Below are 18,533 nucleotides of genomic sequence, written 5' to 3'. Positions count from 1 at the left end.
AAGGTATTTCCAGGCACAGCACAGGCAGCAGACATCTATGGATTTCTTTTTGATTCCCACTAGATGGGGCACAGGCTGTGGCTGAAGTAGACCTACAGCGGATCCCCTCCAAGGTGGTCCTGGGGCTGGTGCCCCCAGTGGCCAGCTTCAAAATGAGTTGCAGCATCACCTAGCCATCTCCAAGTATGACACATCCAAGGGGTGGATTGGGCAGGCACCAGAGTCCTGCTGAGGCAGATGCTGCTCTGTAGGGTCAGCCCCTGCACAACAACCCTTCCACTGTGGTCAAGGCCATTCCTCACAACCAGTGAGCCCAAGGGTCAGTCCCTCACATTGATGTGCAATTATCAACCAAGGCTCAACTACAAGAGGAGGGTACACACAACCCACACAAGGGATGCACCAGAAGAGCATGGTTTAGGTGACAGAAAGACCATACCACTGAACCCTATAGCACACCTACTACATAAGGCCACTCTACTAAGACCAGAAGACATAGCAGCCCTACCTAATACACAGAAACAAACACAGGGAGGCAGCCAAAATAGGGAGACAAGGAAACATGTCCCAAATGAAAGAACAGAACAAAGCTCCAGAAAAAGAACTAAGTAAAATGGAGATAAGCAATCTATCAGACACAGAGTTCCAAACACTGGTTATAAGAATGCTCAATGATCTCATAAAAATGGAGATGGAAACCATGAAAAAGAACCAGTCAGAAATAAAGGATACACTAATGGAAATGGAGAATATATTATGGGGAATCAACAGTAGATTAGATAAAGCAGAGGATCCAACCAGCAATGCAGAAGATAAGATAGCAGAAAACACCCAACCAGAACAGCAAAAAGAAAAAAAAAATCCAAAAAATTGAGGAGAATTTAAGGGGCCTCTGGGACAATATCAAGAGTACCAACATTTGCATTATAAAGGTACCGTAAGAGGAGAGAGAGCAAGGAATTAAAAGCCTATTTGAAGAAATAATGACAGAAAACTTCCCTAACCTGGTGAAGGAAATGGACATACAAGCCCAGGAAGCACAGAGAGTCCCAAACAAGATAAACCCAAAGAGGCCCACCAAGACACATCATAATTAAAATGCCAAAGGTTAAGTACAAAGAGAGAATCTTAAAAGCAGCAAGAGAAAAGCAGTTAGTTACCTACAAGGGAGCCCCCATAAGACTGTCAGCTGATTTTTCAACAGAAACTTTGCAGGCAAGAAGGGAGTGGCAGGAAATATTCCAAGTGATGAAAAGCAATGACCTATAACCAAGATTGTTCTACCCAGCAGATAAGGAGCTTCCCAGATAAGAAAAAGCTGAAGGAGTTCATCACCACCAAACCAGTATTACAAGGACTCTCAGAAGGACTTCTTTAAGATGGCAGGGGGGTTAAGGATGGGTGAAAGGGGAAGATATTAAGAAGAACAAATTGGGTGTTATACAGTAGTCATGGGGATGTAGGTTATAGCATAAGGAACATAGTCAACAATATTGTAATAACTAGGTATGGTGCCAGGTAGGTACTAGATCTATCAGGGTGATAGATGGGAATGGGGTTGGGGTCAGGGTGAAAAAGGTGAAGGCATTAATAAATACAAATTGATAGTTAATACACTATGGGGAATATAATCAACGATGTTGTAAACATCATGTAATGTGCCAGATGGTAACTGGACTTATCAGGCTCATAGACTGTGTAGATACCTGACCAATGCGCTATACACCTGAAGAGCTGAAGTAGAATAATATTGAATGACAACTATAACTAAATATATAGGTGTATATAGTCACAGGATGTGGAGTACAACATAGGGGAGATGATGGTACTATAATACCTATATAAGATGACAGAGGGGTAGTAGCTTGGGGGTGGGTTATCACTTTATGAGGGGTTTAAATGAATAACTATTACGTTGCTTTGCACACCTGAAATTAATAAAAAATTCATTAAAAAATAAATAAAAAGTCATCATCATAAAAAAAAGAATTTATCTCACAGATACACACACATACATATTTGCACAAAGATGTGAGGAAGTTTCTTGCAGGATTGATTATAATAGCAAACAGTAGGAAACAACACAAACATCCATCATTTGTTTTGGTTAATAAGTTATGATGATTCCTAATGCAGGATACAATAATTAAAAGAAGAGGTCAGATAGAAATGGAAATATATCAAAGACAGATTGTTAAAAGAAAAAAAAGCTAGAAAAACACAGAAATGGGGTCAAGATTGTGGAGTAGGTAAATGCTGTGCTTAATTTCTCTCATGACCACATAAAAATTACAACTAAACTACAGAATAATGATCAGTGAGAATTGCCTGAAGTCTAACTGAACCAAAGCCCTACAACTACAGACATACAAGAGAAGCTACCTCGAGATTGGTAGGAAAGAAGAGACAGGGAATGGGTTGGCCCCATACCCATGTGTGACTTTAAAAATCAGGAGGGATATATCAGCAGGGAAGGTCTGCCCCCAGAGGAGCGAGGGGTCCCAGAACCACCCCAGGGTTCCAGTGCCCGGAAGAGAAGTCCCCATATTTTCTGGTTGTGAAAACTAGCAGAGATCGTGGCTGAGTGGGACAGAGGGGGAGTGCACTCCCAGGCACTCCTCTTGAAGGGCCTGTGCATGGACTTACTTGCTGATGGACTCCCTCTATTTGAGCACTGGGGCAGCAGCTCGAAAGGCAAAAGGGACATACAGGTTGAAACTGAGATGTCTGGCTTCAGGATAAGGGCTAGAGGGGCAGCTTTCTCCTGGAGAGAGAAGTTGGTAGTAGCCACTGTTTCTTTGTTGAGCCTGCCCCCTTCCCAGAGTACAGACACAGGCAGACACCATATCTGAGTCTCCATCAACCTGGATAACACTATTTATTCACCCTGATTCTTTAACAACCCATCCCAACCAACTTGCAGGCCCACACAAGCCATTTCCAGTGGTTATTTAAATACAAACTGCCAGCCTTGGCTCATGCTGTAAACTTTCTTAAAGTCTCTTAACGCTTCATGAAACCCAAACAAGTAGCATCTGGCTTCAATGTGTCCCATACCACTGGCTGAGCAGCCCTAAGCCCGGCACTAGTGGAACCCAGCCTAGGTTCATAGCTTGGCCTCTTGAGGCACCTCCAAGCACAGTGCAGGCAGCGGCTATCTGTGGATTGCTTTGTGGCTCATGCTAGGTTGGTCCCAGCCAGGACACAGGCTGCAGCTGAACTTGGCCTGCAGTGGGTCCCCTCCCAGGTGGCCCTGAGACTGCCATGTCCAGGGCCAGCTTCAAACCAAGCTGCAGCAGCATCCAGCCTCCTCCAAGGATGACACACCCAAAGGCCAGACTGGGCAGGCATCAGAGCCCTGCTAATGTGAGTCCTGCTCTGTAGGGTCAGTCCCTCCACAACAACTCCTTCATTGCAATAACAGCCAGTCCTCACAATCAACAAGCCTGAGGGTCACTCGCTCCCACTGATGTGCAAACAGAAACCTAGGCTCAACTATAACAAAAGGACACAAAAACACAAACAAGGGACACATCTGGAGCACCCAGATCTGATGACCAGGGAGGCTGCGCCACCAGCCCCCATGGGACACCTACTACACAAGGCCACTCTATTTAGACTGGTAGACATAGCAGCCTTACCTAATACATAGAAACAAACATAGGAAGACAGACAAAAAGGGGAGACAAAGATACAGGTCCCAAATGAAAGAACAGAACAAAGCTCCAGAAAAATAACTAAACAAAATAGAAACAAGCAACCTAACAGCGCAGAGTTCAAAACACTGCTTATAAGGATGCTCAGTGATCTCAGAGAGAACTTCAACAAAAAGATAGGAAACATAAAAGTGGAGACAGAAAACATAAAAAAGAACCAGTCAGGAATAAAGAATATAATAATAGACATGAACACTACATTACAAGGAATCAACAGTAGATTAGATGAAAGAGAGAATCAAATCAGTAATTTAGGAGATAAGGTAGCAGAAAACACCCACTCAGAACTGCAAAAGGAAAACAGAATCCAAAAAAATGAAGACAGTTTCAGGGGCCTCTGGGCCAATAGCAAGCATACCAACACTCGCATCATAGGGGTACCAGAAGGAAAAGAGACAAGACAAAGAATTGAAAACCTATTTGAAGAAATAATGATGGAAAACTTTCCTTAGTTGGTTAAGGAAATGGATATTCAAGCCCAGAAAGCACAGAGAGTCCCAAACGAGATGAACCCAAACAGACCCACTCCAAGACACACCATAATTAAAATGCCAAATGTTAAAGACAAAGAGAGAATCCTAAAAGCAGCAAGAGAAAAGCAGTTAGTTATATACAAAGGAGCTCCCATAAGACTGTCAGATGATTTCTCAACTGAAGTTTTGCAGGCCTTAAGGGATTGGAATGAAATATTTAAAGTGATGAAAAGCAAGGACCTATAACCAAGACTACTTTACCCAGCAATGGTATCATTTAGAATCGAAGGACAGATGAAGAACTTTCCAGACAAAAAAAAAAAAAAAAAAAAAAAAAAAAAGCTAAAGATGTTGCTCACCACCAAACCAGTATTACAGGGAATATTAGAGCAATTTCTTTCAGATGAAAAAATAAAAATATTAAAATTATAAATAATCAGGGCTGGCCCAGTGGCTCAGGTGGTTGGAGCTCTGTGCTCCTAACACCAAAGGTTGCCAGTTCCATTTCCACATGAGCCAGTGGGCTCTCAACCACAAGGTTGCTGGTTTGATTCCTCAACTCCCACAAGGGATGGTGGGCTCCGCCCCCTGCAACTAAGATTGAACATGGCACCTTGAGCTGTGCTGCTGCTGAGCTCCCAGATGGCTCAGTTGGTTGGAGTGCGTTTTCTCAACCACAAGGTTGCTGGTTTGACTCCCACAAGGGATGGTGGGCTGCACCCCCTGCAACTAATAACAGCAACTGAACCTGGAGCTGAGCTGCGCCCTCCACAACTAAGATTGAAAGGACAACAACTTGACTTGGAAAAAGCCCTGGAAGTACACACTGTTTCCTAATGAAGTCCTGTTCCCCTTCCCCAATAAAATCTTAAATATATATATATATATATATATATATATATATATATATATATATATATATGTATATAATATATATGTGTATATATATGTATATTTAAGATATACATATATATAATCAAACAGCAATAACTACATATCTATCAACAATTGCTTAATTGTAAATGGATTAAATGCTCCAATTATAAGACATAGGTGGCTGAATGGATAAGAAAAACATGACTCAGACATATGCTTCCTACAAGAGACTCACTTTAGATCAAAAGACACACACAGACGGAAAGTAAAGGGATGGAAAAAGGTACTTGATGAAAAAAAAGAAAAAAAAAAGCTGGGATGGTAATACTTACACCAGAAAAAATGACTTTAAAACAGAGGCTATAACAAGAGACATAGAAGGTCCAAGTAATCTCACTTCTGGGTATTTATTCAAAGAAACCCAAAACCCTACTTCAAGGAGACATATGCATCCATATGTTCATTGCAGCATTATTTACAATAGCCAAGATATAAAGGCAACTTGGGTGTCCCTGAATGAATGAATGAATGAATGAATGAATGAATGAATGAATAAAGGAGAGGTGGTACATATATACAATGGAATATTACTCTGACATTAAAAAGAATGAAATTTTGCCATCTGCGACAATATGGATGAAACTAGAGGATATTATTCTAAATGTAGTAAGTAAGATAGCAAAAGACAAATGTCATACAATTTCCCTTATAAGTGAAATGTAAAGAAAAAGTAAACGAACAAACAAAACAGAAGCAAATTCATTGATACAGAGAATATATTGATGGTTGCCAAATGGGAGGGGATTAGGGGTAGGTGAAAAGGGGAAGGGATTAAAAAGTACAAATTAGTTGTACACAGTATCATTGGGATGTAGGGTATAGCATAAGGAATATAGTCAATAATATTTTAATAACTATGCATGGTGTCAGATGGATACTAGATCTATCAGGGTGATAGATGGGAGGGGGGATGGGGTAGGGTGAAAAAGGTGAAGGCATTAAGAAATACAAATTGGAATTTACAAAATAGTCAATGGGGTGTAAAGTAAAGCATAGGGAATATAATCAATCATATGGTAATAACTATGTATAGTGCCAGGTGGGTACCAGACGAGTCGGGAGGATCACTTCTTAAATTATATAAATGTCTAACCACTATCTGTACACCTGAAATTAATATAAAATAATATTGAATGTCAACTATAATTGAAAAATTTTAAAAGGGGGGAAAGATAAAGGGGACTAAGAGGTTCAAAGTTCTGGTATAAAACAAGTCATGGGGATGTAAAGTACAGCATAAGCAATATAGTCAATAATTTTATGACGGCATGGTATGGTGTCAGATAGTTGCTGTATTTATCATGGTGCTCATTCTTTAGGTACATAAATGTTGAATAACTATGGGGTACACCTGAAACTAATATAATATTGTATATTAGCTACTTTTTAATAAAACTCTTTAAAGAATAAAAAATAAAAAAGCAGAAGTATGTAGAGTGTAACTTATAAAATGAAGACTAACTACACGAATATGGAAGTAGGTATGCATGTAGAAAATGGCTGGAAGAAAACATGGATTGTCTTAATGGTTTTTGATCCTGCAGGGCAGTGGGACTAGAATGTGAAGAACTTTTGCTTTTCACTTTATATCTTTCTGAATCATTTGAAATTATTTACCATGGACAAGTATTATTTTATAATAGAATATTAGCTAATATAATAAGAAAAAAGAAAATAGCAGGCAATTTTGTGTCATGATCTGACCCCTGCTTAACTTAGGTCTTGCCATTCACTTTCCTCCCACACCCTCACCTCTGCACATATCATTCACTCTTTTTATCCAGCTTTACTGAGACATAATTGACAGAACATTGTGTAAATTTAGGGTGTACAACATGACGATTTGATACAGGTATATATTGTGAAATGATTACCACATTAAGTTATTTAATACATCCATCACCTCACATAATGACCCCCCCCTTTTTTTTGCAATCCCACTTCTGAGTATATATCCAAAGGAAATGAAATCACTATCTTGAAGAGACATCCATACCTTTGTGTTCATTGTTATCATTATTCACAACAGTTAAGACATGGAAACAACCTAAGTGTCCATCAAATGATAAATAGATAAAGAAGATGTGATACACACCGAGACACATACACACACACACACGAATATTACTCGGCATTAAAAAAGAAAGAACTCCTGCTTTTTGTGATAATAAGGATGGACCCTGAGGGCATTATGCTAAGTGAAATAAGACAGATGAAGAAAGACGATACTGTATGATCTCAACTACATGTGGAATCTAAAAAAGCCCAATTCATAGAAACAGAGAGTAGAATGGTGGTTGCTAGGGACTGAGGGATGAGGGAAATGGGGAAACAGATATTGGTCAAAGGGTACAAACTTTCAGTTACAAGATAAATAAGTCCTGGGGAGGTAATGCACTGCATGGTGACTATAGTTGACAATACTGTACTGTATACTTGAAAGTTGCTAAGAGAGTAAATCTGAAATATTTTGTTTGCACACACCATTCACTGACAGAGAGGTCAGCTCCTCAGTCTCACCCCCAATAGGACAGAAAATTCCTAGTTATCCTTTTAAGATGATGCATAGATGCAACCTCATTTTAGCAGTTGTTCCTGACCTCAGAAAGCTGAGCTGGTATGCCCTCCTTTTTGCACCTTCCATCTATCCCTGTCTGACCTACAATTCACCCCACTAAAAGTTGTGGCTGTATCACTTTTCTGCAAATATGTGAATCTTAGTATATACAGTTGTTCTTGATGAAAGTAAGGTCTGGGTCCTTAACTTCAGACACTCCTTTACAGATATTTTCAGGAAGGAGGAAATACTGTCTGTGTTTACAGTTGAAACTGCCTGGTTTTCTCTGCAATCTCCAAATTGATTCATACCCAGCACACAGTAGGCTCTCAGTTAATACTGGTAAAAGGAAGCCTGAAAGCTCATGTTGAAAAGAATCAGAAAACTGCTTAAAGTACTTACGTTTTAAAGAAGAATAACCCATCTTCCTAAAGAAATGTTCTAGAACCTCAGAGAATGCTGCCTGTCTGGTGGGGAAAATGCTGAGCTGAGTGCTGATTCCCAGGGCCTGAGCTTAGGAGCGAGACACTAAAGGGCAAAACAAAAGAATATCTGTGTTCTCTTTCACTCATTTGACCCCAGAGCATTTGATCAAATGAAGATCTAAACATGTAGGGTATTATCTGCCTCAGGTTAGAAGTCTCAAATTAGCAGGAATTCCCAAGGGGTCAATATGATTGAGAATCACAAAAGGATCCCTAATGAATGCAGAGAAAAGAGCTTATTAAAAAGGATAATCTAGGTTACATGTTGGTCACCCTTAAATCTTCCTTTATCCCAGTTATCCGTCATTCATTGAGTTCTTTTGATATTATTTTTTCCTCCTAACTATTTTTAAATGTGTCCTTCCTCCTGTACCCCTGCTTCTTACCATGGTTTCACAGTGTCCCGTAATCTGGACCCTGTAGAACACCGCAGCCTCTTGTCATTTCTTGCCTTTCTTTGTTCATTGTTCCATCCATTCAGCAAATGTGATAACAAACAGGATGTGCACTAGACTCTGGGCGGAGCTGAGTCTATGATGAGCAAAACAGGTAACGTCTTTGCCCGCAGGAGTGACATGTTTCAACTACTGCAAACTGCCCTGACATTGCTCGTTATACACCAGTTGCCTGAAATCCCCTCCCCACTTGCCAAACCCCAACTTGTTTCATACTTTACCTCCTCCAGGATACCTTCCAGAATTTCCACATGCTGTATCAGATGCTCCTCTCTTGAATTTCCAAGAAGACTTCTCCACCAGGCAGGTTCCTGGCAGGAAACAAGTGGCACACTCAGTGAGGGCACTTGGGGAGGCCTTGATAAAAGAACAATTTACAAATGGTACCAGGGTTAAGAGACACCAACAAGGGACAGTGAAGCACCCTGAGGCCAGCAACACCAGAAAGCTGTTATCACCTCCTAAGTCTGGAGCAACAGGGGGAAGAAGCAATTTCTAAAACATTGAGAAACCAGTGAAATTATAGGGGAGGACTACTTGGCAGAAGACGTGGCCTTAAATAAAGGAAATCATCTAACCTGCGGTGACCAGGAAGGAAGAGCCAAGGAATAAATACACCACCCCCACACACCCCCCGATGGTCTTCCCTCCCTTCAATCTCTTGCTACTGCTTTCCTTTGATCAAAACCAACCTGGAGCCAGAGCACAAGGGACACTGATTTAGTCTGTAATGGTCGACCTCCCAGGGCTCAGAGCAGGAAAAAGGAAGAGTGGAGCTGGAAGGGCAAACAGAAAACATTCAGTACAATTTCAATCACTGCACTTACATAGTCTGATGTCTCTCTCAACTGAACTGTGCCTTCCATGGAAGGAAGATCCATGCCTCTTTGCTGTTGGGACTGAAGAGATGCTCAGTGTCTTCGCTGACCACATGAATAACATACAATTAGAGTTTTCTTCTACCTCCTTTAATTCTTTTCCTTTCATTTCTACTCTGAAAAGAAAAGAAAAAAAATGGAAACCACAGAAATGTTGTTCTCTTCTAGCTTTCACAGGAAAACCATCCATCTGTACTTCAATGGGGTTGAATACATTGAGAAATTTTTTTTAAAAGTTAGATATGACCCTTTCTGGGCCACGGAGTGAGTGACAATGTGCCCATCATGCACAGTCTGAGAAGCATTCCCAAGTCCTAGAAGCCCAAAGAGCACCTAGCTGGGAATTCTGTCCTGCTGTCAGAGGGGTGTGGGCACTCGGCGCTCATTATGTGTGGTAGGGATCCAGAGTCAGCAGCGTGGGGCACAGCAGACAAGAAGGGAGATGGCGGGGGGGGGGCAGTCCTGTCTTTAAGGACTGAAAGCAAATTTTGAAAACAGCACATGATGAAAACATATTACAATAAAATATTGAAATCTCTGATGCCTAATCAGAAAATCAAACGAAATTCACCGCTGGAATATTTGATATTTAATGGCCCCCTTCATTTTCTGGCCAGAAGTGTGGACAAGAGTCAGGATGAGATCTGAGTTCAAGTTGATGAAGGCATATGCCGTTGCCACAAGCTCAGACTGTTCCACTTAAGCTCATTCTTTTTACCAAGTCAGATTCTTTTTCCTCTCCAGTGCTGCTTCATTTAACCAGAGATTAGAATACTAAGACCTCTGGGAGCAAAAAAGTAACACTCCTCAACCGTGATGTAACTCTCCTCAGCCAAGGGAACTGAGGCAAACGAAAGTATTTTCTCCCAAGGTCTCCCAGAGCTCAAAAAAATTTAATCACATTCTCTCCTTTGACATCATCTAAAAATTTCCTTTCAAAAGCTTCCCAGAGCTTAGCCCCAAAGTCTAATCCGAAATTTAGATAGGCTTAGTGAAGACGCAGTTTTTGTTCCCGCCCCAGGCTAGGAGCATAACGGGTTTACCAGGCACTCCCATGTGGGGTAGGAGCAGTTCTGTAAAGCAGCTTCCCTGTGGAGGTGGGGTTTTCAGGCCTGAGGCTCTTTCTCAGGACATTATTTTGATTTCTGGAATGGCCTGCTTGCCTGATGCGAACAATCACTCCGTGTGTGCTACACCCACAGAACATTCCCCCCATCTTAAGAATCTAAGGCTCCTTTATGTTCTAAATGAAAAAAACTCTTTAGTGATGTGAGTTAAAACAATGTGGATTCAATTATTTATTCAATAGACATCAATCAAGTGCTTTACATATTCACTGGGCATTTGGGGGCAGGATGAAGAAGAAGAAGACATAATATCTTGCTTCAGAGAATTTATAAATTGCTTGGGTTGAGCAAGAGAGGCACAAATGCAGAGCAAGAGGTATGTGCCTAAGAGAGGGATAAAAAGACATGGCATTTCAGCACAAGAGGAGGAGAAGTCTTTTCCAGCTGGAGCATCTCAGGAAGGGCTTCCCAGGGGAGGGAGAATTTTCTATGGTCCCAGAGGTGTGTGCCCAAATTCCAGAAACAGAAACAGCTGCCAGCAAAGAGACAGCATAAGCAACATGAACAAATGTCTCCTCTACTAACTTGACTCAGTCTTCCATTTGTACATGCAATAAGCATTCACTACATGCATCCTTTGCTTACATTGGAGATATAAAGACAAGTAAGAGAGAGTACAGCTACTGCCAGTTCACAGGCTGGTAGGAGAGGAAAGTTAAACACCAGTCCTATACTTGTGATAAGTACAATCATAGAAATACAGCCCATGGTGGCCAAGAAAGATGACTTTTGTCTAGGTGAGGAAGGAAGGCTTCAGAGAGGGAAAGATATTCGGACTGTGCCTTAAAGGATGAGTGCATGTTTGATAAGTAGGCAAAGGGGCAAAGGGCATTTCTGACAGAAGGAAATGTAAATGCAAGGCATAGACACAGGAAATGACTATAAGTCATCTAGTCTGGCAAGGGTCATGAAAGGGAATGGCAAGGAAATGAGATCAGAGAGTTAGGCCTGGCACAATCAGCAAGGTCCTCTTATGATGGCCCAAGAAAGTTTGGGTTTTATCTGTGAGCCACAAAGCTCTAGAGAATGGTTTTAAGTGAATCAATCACATAATATGATTTACATTTAGAAGAACCCTAGAAGCTTTATAGAGGATCAAGTACATAGTCTGGAGAGGGGAATGTTCGTTAGGAGATAATTACCTGGGTACAGTCAAGAGGTGATAGAGACCTGAGCTGAGTCAATTGCTGTGAAAATAGACAAGGAACAGGAGAGAATAAATTGGTAAGGTACAGAGATGATGCAAGAAGGTCAAGTAAAGTGAGCACTGGGAGATGCCCAACGGATTTGGAAATTAGCAGTAACATGACCTCAGCAGTTTTGATGAAATTATGGGGAACAGAAGCCTAAGGAATGGCTGGAAGGGGAGGAAGTGGGGGCAATAAGCTCAGACACCTCTGTCAATCATTTTGAGAAGGGAGAGAATAACAGTGGGTGATCATAGGGTGAGCCAGAGTCAGAGGTGGGGGTGAATTTTTAAGACGGTAGATATTTTGGCATGTATCTTTTATACTTAGAGAATCTAGTAGAAAGGAAGGTTTAAAAATAGAGTTAAAACCCTAAATCTTTACTTGTATTTACAAAGAGAAGGGGATGGCTTTAGAACCATACTTCTCAAACTTTAATAATGTGCTCATAAATCTAGAGTTCTTGTTAAAATGCAGATTCTGATTCAGTGAGTAGAGGATGGAACCTAATATTCTGCATTTCTAATAACATCCACGTAATTTCAATGTCTTTGGTCCAAATATCACACATAAAAGAGCAAAACATCAGTTAGTAGTAAGAGGGCCCCTTCAGTATCATAAAAATAAAAGTTTTCCCCAAACTAACTTAGAAATTCAGAGCAATTGCAATCAAAATCCCAAGTGTTTTTCATGAAATTTGATCCTAAAATTCACTTGAAAGAGTAAAAGGCAAAACACAGCCAAGACAATTTTGAAGAAAATAAATAACAATGAATCACTCACCATATATTAAATCTAACTATAAAGTTATAAAAGCTGACATGTGGTGTGGGAACAATTACATAAACCAATGAATGGAATAAAGTAAGCTCATAGAAAAGGCCCTCAATGTGGAAAGTGATAAAATTATATTCTGATTTTATACCATACATCAAAGTCAATGCAAGTAGATTAAAGAACTTTTTTTTTTTTTTTTAAATTAAACATTTGGAAGAAAACATAGTAGAATATTTTCATAACTGTGGTAGGAAAAGTTTTCTTTCACAAGATATAAAAAGTTAAAATCTCATGAAGGAAACGGTTGATAAATTTGGCTTCCTTAATAGTTAAACTTCTCTACAACATAAAATAACAGAGTAAAAAGTTTTGGAAACATGGAGGAAAAACTGAGGGTTGCTAGAGGGGCGGGGAGGTGGGGATATGGGGAAGGTGAGAGGTTTAGAAAATAGTCGGTAACCACAAGATGGCCACGGGGTTTTGAAAATTAATTTGGGGAACGTACAGAGGGATAGTGGGTGGGGGGAGGGGGGTCCACACAGTGTGAGGGATATAAATGATAAACGTCTAAATTTTGCTTTGTCTTGTGCACCTGAAACTAAAAAAAAAAGAATTACTTTTACACAGCCAAACTAAAAAAAGACAAACCAGAATGTAACAAAAAAAATTCAAAAATATGTATATGTATAATGGCAATGCATTAGCATCCAGAACATATATATCAAAAACCTCTTGCCTCTTATCATAAGAAAAGACAAAAAAAAACCAATAGGAAAATAAATGTGGAGGAGGGAACTCAAATAGACAATATACATTTTTTTTTTAAATACTCATCCTGATTAGTAATCAGGAAAATGCAAATTAATTGAATCAAAACTAGATACCATATTATACCATCAGATGTGTGGAAAACTGTTAATAACAGCTGGCAAGACTATGGAGCAAAGTATAGTAACAGTATATTTGGAGATCAAATTTAATCTAGTAAATTTAAATAGGTGTATCACCTACTATTCAGCAATCCACTTTAGGCTTATACCCTAGAGAGATTCTTGTACATGAGCCCAAAGAGACATAAACAAAAATCTTCCTTGCAGGAATGTTTATAGTAATAACAAAGCAGACATAAACTAATAGAGAAACAAACTGTAACTTATTCATACAATAAAGTTTAAATGAATCAGTTAGATCTTTATGTTTTATCCTGTGTCCATCTGAAAAGAAAAAGCATGAAAATTAAGTTTCAAAACTATACATACAGAATGAATTTATTTATGTCAATTTCATGTAACTAAGATGCATATAAATGATATATACCAACTTGAAAATAGTCATTTCTTCTGGAGAGAAAGGGAGAATGTAGTAGTCAAGGTCTAGCCAGAAAAAGAGAAACCTTAACAGTTGTTTTAACTAAGAGAACATGATATATAAAATTGGTTAAACAGGTATTGGAAAATGGACTGAGAAACAAAAAATGAACCAGGAGGTAATATGGAAATTGTAACTGCAGGAAACTCTCCCCACTGTTCCTAGAGTTGGGGGAATAAAGTAAAAGACTGGTTAATAGAACCTAGAGGCTTAGAGGTAAGGTACCACAGGTCTGGGACCCAGATCTTTGAGAAGATTCATCGATGGTCCAGCTGGTGCCGATACCTCAGGGACTCAGACTTCAAGGACGGGGTGCTAATTGGTGTTATCGCTGAGATGTTACAAAGGTTCCAGGAGTGAGAGAACCAACACAGGAAAATCAACTGATGTTAGAACCAATTGCAACTGTCAGTTTCAAGTAGCATGACTGAGATGATCCTGGCAGAAAAAGCAAGTCCCCCTCACCTCCTCCCACCTTCTCATCCTCCTCCAAACTCTATTGGCAAAAGGTAAGAGTAATTCATTCAGCTGGCAAAGGAGAGGGCATTTGACAAAGCCCCAGCCCTAGCAGGACAGAGCAGAGTATAGAGGTGTAGGCTTGGAGTTGGGAGACAACACCATCCTAGCACAGAAGGGTATGGTTTCGGGGAGTGGAGCTTTAACTGTAATTTGTTAAAAGATAAATCTGAAGCAAATATGGCATCTGTTAACTTTGGGTGATGAGTATATTTTTGTGTGTATTTAAAACACATCATAATTTTTTAAATGAAATTACAGCCTATTGACCCAGAATTGACATTTAACCAAGTACCTCTGACAAAGAAGTAGTTAAAGGGAAGGAAAAGGAAAGTGGAAGGTGTTGGCAGGACAGTGGCTGAAGTGAAGTATCTTAGGGTCTAGACTGAATGGCAAGATGAACAAAGAGGGAGCAATGAACTGGGAAGGAAAATGAAAAGGAGGAACTGAGGGAATTGGAGGTTTTGTAGTGTGTGAGTATGAAAGTTAGAAATTTGAAAGGACATAAATGTACGGTTAGAGTGTGAATATTGACATTTAAGATATCAGAGACTGGACAGTTCCAGTGTTACCAGTTTTCCCGCCTTGAAAATGGGTTGAATCTAACACATCATCAACTGGAATATGCACCACTATTTTATGAGATACTAAGAACTTTAAAAATGAAGATAATTAAACTATAACAAAATGCATTCTAATCACAACTTTTAGTTTTATTAAAAACACTTTTAGACATATTCACATATAGATTTCTTTCAGATATCATTCCTGTACATTCATTGAAAAGGAAATATACATAAGGTGAATTGTTTAAGGCATTCCCCAAACGTTTTCACATTGAGTCCAGCTCTTCCAAGTCACATTTTGACTCAAAGTCATTGATGTCCATGTTTTTCTGCACATGATTGTCTTGTATCATTAAGACCAGTATTTCTCTTTTTTTTTTTTTTTTTTTTTTCAGGAACTGGCATTTATTGTCAGTCATATTTGATGTCAACAAGATGCCAAAACTACAAAAAAAAAAAAAAATCATGCACATTGCCGTCTCAGTGCGAACAGTTTAATGGAACTCCAGTCATTAAAAAAGTAATTCAAATCACCCCAAACAGCAACTTAGATTTTTACATCCAGCCAACAAACTAAAGTAGTCAACAAGAAAAACTACAAATCCAGAGGTCTAGTATCCGTGTTTTAAAAAGGCAACAGCTTAAGCCTTTCTATCAATTTGAACATCAATCTCTCTGCCACTCACCTTCATCCCATTCACCATCCGGCAGGTTCTCTTACCCACTTCTGGTGACTCAAACTTAACCACACTCCATCCCTTGAATTTCCCATTCTCCATTGTGACGTTGGTATGCAGCACGTGGCCACATTTATTAAATTTGCCCTTTAGTATCTTCCATGTAAAATCAAATGGGAAATTTCTCACAAATATCTGGCAGGCCTTCCTGGCCACCCCAGGAGCATAGCCTCCAGCTCCACCAAAGAAACCTGAGAAGCTTCCTCTGAAGTTGCCTACTCCATCTTTCTTTTTTTTTAAGTTTATTGGGGTGACAATTGTTAGTAAAGTTACATGGGCTTCAGGTGTACGATCCTGTAATACATCATCCATAGCCATGCTCCATCTTGATAGTGCGGACAAAGCTGGCACAGCCACCACCACGCATAGCCAGGCCCATTAACTCAATGCTAGCACCCAGGGCTGAGCCCATGGTGGGACCATGCTCTAGGCTGTTGACACCCATGGTCTCCAGGCCCAGGTTGTTGGCACCCATACGCTCCAGGCGTGTGGCCATGAGATCCATCACAGGGCCCGAGAGCTCCAGCACAGACTCCTTGCCTGTAGGCACCATGTGATCCATGCTCAGGCCCATACGCTCGATGGCAGGGCCTATACACTCCATGGCTTGGCCCACTCAGTCCATGGGCACAGCCATACGCTCGAGGCCAAAGCCCATGCTGACACCAATGTGCTCCATGCTAGACCTCATGCACTCCATTGTCTGGCCCATGTGCTCAATGCTGAAGGCCATGTGGTTGAGGCCCAGTGGGCTCATGTGCTTGATGCTGGAGCCCATGAGCTCGATGGAGCCCATGTGATCTATCACCAGGCCCATACTCTCAGTCTTGGAACCCACACAATCCATGCCATGGCCCAGGCCTGCTGCACCCATGTGCTCTATGCCAGGCCCCATTCTCTCCATCCTGGGTAAACTGCCTCCACCTCCACTGTTTATTCTATGCGTGTTCATCCAGATCCAAATTGACCCATGTTTTCCATCACCACCAAAGTGTCCCTCCATGCTTCCCATTTTATTTACTCTAAATCCTATGTCTTCCATTCTCATTCCTGTGGATCCTATGTTTCCCATGCCAATATCTTTATTCAGGTAATTGGCATCAGTAGGCTGCCCTCCTGGTCCTAACCCCATGCCAATACCAGAAAGTCCATAGAGGAAATTATTGTGGATGCTTAGGAGGGAAAAAACATCTCGCTTTGGTAAGGCCCCCTCATCCATTTTCACATGCATTGGTCTATCAAATAGCAGTTAGACATTAAACATAGATATAACTTGCACAGCTTCAATGGACTGTTCAAAAGTAACTGCTAATTCCACCACTTTTTTTCATCTTTACCCTCAAGAATGCTTGGACCAGCACACCAGCCAAAAATTCCTTTAGTTTCTTCCAGCCAATTTTATAATCCAGATTTGCTACAAGTACTGTGCTCCCAAGTCTTCCAGCGGTTTGCATTGCTCTCCTGGCATGTTCACTATTAAGATCTTCTTTGGCTTTCAGTGGTCTTCCACTCAAACTATGCTTGTTTAGAACTTTGGCAGCTTTTTTCATGCTGTCTTCCATCTTGAATTCAACAACGGCACATCTCCTTGGCTTTCCTTCAGTGTCTATTAAGAGCTCCACATGTATTACCTCATCACCTTTTTCTTTAACCCAATCTTTAAGGGACTGCCATTTCACATATGATTGTACTGAAGGCTCTGTATCTTTTGGGTTGGATTGACATATGGCTCAAAGCGGTTGGTTCCTCTTTTAATGTTTTTCTCCTTCCTCTTCTCATTCTGAGTAGGTCATTCTCCTTCACGTTTTGGGTCTGGAGCCCCTTTGTGGCTCTGTGCCATTGTCTCCCTCCATTTTTGGCTCTGTTGCCATCACCTCAGCCACCTCTTCGATGCCTGCTGTCATTTTCTCCATGTCTGAGCTTTGTGTGTCAAGACCAGCATTTCTTAAGAGGGGATACTATGATTGTCCCTGGGACTTTCTTCCAAGCCCCTTACCACCCTGTCTGCCAATTTTTATACTAGCACTTTCTTCATCTTACCAGAGGTATTATCAGAAAGTTTCCAGACAATGGCCCGGACCCTTATTCCTTCTTCAAATTGTCTTCAAATGATTTGTATCTGGAAATGTTGAAGGGTTGCTAATGCACAGTCATGCCTCTCAAAAATAGTAACCAACTCCCTAAACTTGATATAAGCTTATCTGTAATTATTTGAATATATATCCACAGATTACATTAAGAATCAACCTTCTTAGTGATTTATGTAGAGCCCCCAAGATATCTATTTCAGATTACTTTAAGCTAGTCTTCTATCAATTCAACCACCATCTACCCATCCATTTTTTTAAATATTCTTTGATGAATATCTTCCTTAGATATTGTTTTGTGGACCAAATTAAATATGGTAACAACTTTTGGGCACCGGAATTATACATATTATTAGATATGATGCTTTTCCCAACTCATGATCACGTTCTTTATCTCTTGCATACCTTTAGCATAAATTTCTAAAAGAGCAAAAACTGCAGAGTTTTCACCAGCATTTCCCATTTGATTTAATTTATATATTTTCCTTCAGCTGAATCATATGTTGCTGGAAATTAATCTGCTTCTATTAAAAGTTAGCAAGAAGTTTCTGACAAATTCATGTTAAGGGGTTCAATGCTTTAATCATAGTTCTCTACAACACACAGCCTGTTGTGGGTTTAAATTTTCTTTTCATGTATTCTGAGGAGTTTGACAATTTTTCTGTCTT

At 40.2% G+C, this 18,533-nt stretch overlaps 1 pseudogene; it reads right to left on the bottom strand.

Moving 5' to 3' along the window:
* Window positions 1–15,682: 15,682 nt before the first annotated feature.
* LOC109456028 (heterogeneous nuclear ribonucleoprotein M) lies at window positions 15,683–17,682 on the bottom strand (annotated as a pseudogene).
* Between the last annotated feature and the right edge of the window lie 851 nt (window positions 17,683–18,533).

This window comes from Rhinolophus sinicus, linkage group LG04, assembly GCF_036562045.2.
Source record: "Rhinolophus sinicus isolate RSC01 linkage group LG04, ASM3656204v1, whole genome shotgun sequence".
Lineage (NCBI taxonomy): Eukaryota > Metazoa > Chordata > Mammalia > Chiroptera > Rhinolophidae > Rhinolophus > Rhinolophus sinicus.
The sequence above is the reverse complement of the archived record's forward strand: the minus strand, read 5'-3'. Positions and strand labels throughout refer to the sequence as shown.